Source organism: Pomacea canaliculata, linkage group LG8, assembly GCF_003073045.1.
Source record: "Pomacea canaliculata isolate SZHN2017 linkage group LG8, ASM307304v1, whole genome shotgun sequence".
Classification (NCBI taxonomy): domain Eukaryota; kingdom Metazoa; phylum Mollusca; class Gastropoda; order Architaenioglossa; family Ampullariidae; genus Pomacea; species Pomacea canaliculata.
Window position 1 is genome coordinate 5,907,040 of NC_037597.1, and position 4,514 is coordinate 5,911,553.

Below are 4,514 nucleotides of genomic sequence, written 5' to 3' on the forward strand. Positions count from 1 at the left end.
TATTATACTACACCGCTCTGAATAAATGTTCCTGGTCCCTTGGTAGTCAAATAGGAGATCTTCCTCTACTCTGTAACGACTACTTTGAAATTACTCTGAGAATCTTGTTCAACAACACAATGCAGGTAGGTATTCACCATCTCTCTATGAGTGAGTGAGTGGGTGGATGTGCTAATTTTTTTTTTAAAGCCTGTCCAAGTCTGTCAGATCCCTTAGAGCTCTCTCTCTCTCTCTGCTACCCACCAGTAGGAGATGCGCAATTAAGGACTTGTAGAGTAAACAATCTTTAAATAAGTAACTAATAACCAGTATAGCAGCACATTTTGATCTCGAAATGTGAATAGCATGAAGCGTCCATATATAGAGATCTGGAAGAGTTCCATCACTCCCATGTTTGTCACTTTGCTTGATGCAGTGGCCCACTTCGTGAGATATGAAAAGAAAATTATTATGCCTGACGTAACTAAGCATTCAAGTGAGTGCTACATGTAACATCAGCACCATATTAGCACCGAGACCAGAAACTGATTAATTTGTGCCCACTAAAAGGCACTTCTTCAGACTCGTCAGAAAGATATTTCGCATTATACATAGGTTGTTGACTGAGAGGATTGCACTTGAAAGCTGAGTTTGATCCATCATGATTTCAGTCAAAATACTGAGTTCTGAGTTACCAACAAACTTCATGAAGGCTTTAGTATGCTAGTACGTCGCTTTGTCAAAATGAAAAAAACCCACTAAACAAACTTTTGAACTGCCAGCTCAGGCATCTAACAGGAAAACAAATCTAAATGGAAAATGAAATCGTCAAAAGATTAAAGACTATGCTCGAATACAAGTAGGTCACTGCTAGCAATTTTGTCGGTACGTACCTTATTGTCTGTCTGTGTTTTCACCAGATTATCTACAAAAATCTCACAACCCAACAAGTCGACCTGGCGTCAAACATCAACTTGACAAACGCCACGTACTTGGAGATTGTACAATGTCAGTCTTTCCTACGTTCACCTCGGCAGAGATGTGACTAGCCGCTACAAACAAGCAGCCAATGGGATGCCAGCCCATGAAAGCATTGTGAAAGCTGTCTCCAAATTGTCTGTATCGGTGCGCTATTAGAGATTGATTATAAAGTGTACTAAATACTTTCTTCTTGTGTGCTATTTTGTCATACGATTTCTCTTCAAATCACGTTTCCAGAGTAGTTTTAGTCCTGTTTCTCTCTCGTTCCTCACTAGTGTCACTAAAAAATTTTCAAGAAGCGAGAAAAATGATTTTTCCCATGTCTGTTTGATTGAAATAAATGTTACATAACACTTTTTTACACTTAATATTGAGATCCTCTTCTATGTTTTACGGCACATAATTGGAATGCATTATATTAGGACGACCTTTCGGACGATTGAAGATTATATGCGATGTGTGTTGTTACCCATTATTGTACACTTAAGATTGCGATCTAATTTGTTTACACAAGAATTTTCAGCAGATTTTTTCTGTCCCTAAATGTCAAGTTAAGACATCATCGGAGTGGTGCCATTTCAAGTTATACTTCAAACAACAATTGGACTGACTTAAACTACTGTGAATAAGCAACATTCAACTAATTAGTAAACATTTTAAGTCCATCCACACACAAGCAACTCGAGACTTTGAAACTTCACTTAGCTTTTTACTGCTGAAATTACTAGGGACAATAAACGTACCATTTATGTCTAATACACCTCATTCGCTATTTTTCCTTCGCGCAGAACACAAAAATCATGTCTTTAGATCTTATTTGTTTTAGCATCTTCTATCTACTTTCAACAAGGCTTTTGAATTGTTTTCAAGGTCCACCAATACAAAATTCATTTCGTAGGCTATAACATATTGTAATCATTGAAATAAGTCATCGTTTATGCTAAAAAGCTCATAATGTCTGTGCATTTTCAAATATGACTCTTTCGAGTGCACGATGAAGTCTAATAAAGATCGTTTTCCTCTTATTTCCAGATTTTTACTTAAACTGCTTGGCATGAGGAAAATGAACATTCACATACACACATACGCGCAAGAAAACACAGATACCCCACGCCCAAACAAAAGATAATTAACGTTAATAGGGGGAAAAAACAATCAAACACCCGCACGCAATGAGGCACGGTACTGATAGAGTTCTTGAAGTTTCAGCCCAGCGTAAGTTGTAGAACAGTCCGCATTTAGTTATATACTTTGTTTATTTTCTTTCTCTCCTCTGTGGCTTTGCGCCACGCTCTCGCGCTGACCACTTACTCACTGTCCGTCCGGCGAACACAGGACCTTCTGTGGGTCCTCAGTCCCAGCTACTCAATGACCACACATCACACGATGTAGGACAGGATGACAAAGGCGATGGATACATAAAACGAAGGGGGATGGATGAATGAAGAAAAGTTGTGAGTTCGCACACACAGGAGAGTAACAGGGTGGGGAAGAAGCCGACGAAAAAGATGAAGATGTACAACAGCAACGATGATAACAAGGACAAAAACGAGAATATCTGTCACTAGGTGACTTCAACGTGAAAAAACTTTCTCCTCCAAGCCCCGGGTATAGCTAAGACTAAGTACGGTCCCACTGAGTTCTCCCCTCAAATACTCAAACAGTAAACAGGGTGCGCGTCACAAGCGCCGTAACCCATCAATCACACACTTAGGCTAGCAGACAGGTTAACTCGCACGAGTCACGTTCGTAAACAATCCAAAATGTCTCAAGTCTTGCACAGAGAAAACAAAGACACATACGCGCAGCCTCTCACTTGCTAACCAACAGGGATGGGGAGTAGCTGTAGCTAGGCTACAGCTACTGTAGCCGGCTACAAATTTTGTAGCTTGTAGCTTAGCCGGCTACAAATTAAAAAAAAGTAGCTTGTAGCCGTAGCTACATTTTAGAAAGTAGCTGTAGCTCTGCTTACATGTTGGCTACTTTCACGACTGTAGCACTCTAGTAGTGTACAAGTATATAATGTCTTTGGGTTGTAGATTTGCATCTATATTCCAGAATGTCAGCACGGGAGCATGTAAAAAGATAGAATGTCTTTGTGCGAGGAGGAAATGATGTTCAACAATGTAGCGATGTTCAAAATGTCTTATTGCGACGAAATAGAATGTCTGTGCTAGAATGTTCGAGGGGAGAGAATAAATAGCAGGGCTGACAGTGGTGGGACCTCTTTGTGAATGGAGAGAGAGAGAAGTTAGCCAGCTGCTGAGAAAAAGATAGTGAATTAAAGAAACTTTCAGTGTGGAATTCAATCTCTGGTGTTATTTCTGTACGACAGCCACTCTACGTAGCCATTTGACGTTGTTGGTTACACGACCATTCGTCGACAGCGTTGTCAGCAAGACGACGACAGCCACTGCTCTCACTGCTCGGTGTCTTGACAGCAGACACCACCGTGTCTCGCGCGCTCAGTAACCGGAAGTACCGGTCGTCCATGTGGCGGAGTGATTTGAAAAACGAAGATGACGTACCCATCAATTCTAGCCTTATTTGAAATTTTTTTACATTTTGCGAAGCCACAAAATGTGGGTATAGTTTCAAATGCAAGAATGGGTGCGCAGCACGAAAAAGTACTCAACGAACAAGACGTTACCGGCACCCCTGAGACAACTACCTTCCTGATGTCTGGATTGTCACAGAATGTCAGTGAACTGGACAAATATCCCACGGTCAAACAAATTTATTTGCGCACCAACACGTCTTGCCAAGCAGTGCTGCGGTTGAGAGATAGTTCAGTCTGCAGGACTTATCATGACAAAGCTGCGCACTAGGTGACAGACAGCAACTTCGAGGCCAAAGTTCTGGTCAAATTCAATTCCATGAAGGACTAAAAAGATGTAGATTTTTTTAAGTTTTACCGGTACACTCCAAAAATTAAAATCCATATTTTAAATATCTTTAAGGGTTTTTAAATATAGAGTAACAAAATAACATAAATATAGCACTTTAAAACTGTTTTTGAGTACCTAAAGTGAAAATTGTGACGTTAATCAACGATTTTGTTTCAAAACGTACAACATTTAAAAAACAAATTTACACAATACCATAAGTCATATTACCAAAGGTTTTGATTTTTTTAAACTAGAGCACTGATAACAAGAAAACTTGATGCCAGGACTATATTTTCACCCTATCAGCTTTTGGAACAATTAGTTTGTGTTCTTTTCTTGTTTTCAGTTCAGTGTTAGAAAAAAATGCCTTATGATCTGCTTGCCTAAATTAGATTAAGCAGTGTTTACTTATATTCCATGCAAACTCATTTATTTCAATGTCTGTTGTTCATTGTCACAGTATTGATAAGAGGTTGACATTTTTCATCACCACATAACCTAACTTATTGAAAATTCCACCAGGGACCTGATACTTAAGCATCTGTTTAGTTTCATTTCTAAGTAATAGGGAACAAATAGTTATAGAAAAACAATGTTTATCGAAAACTTATATAATTTCTTTTGTCACTAAAACAGGATGAGGAAAAAGATCCAGAAATGTTTTTA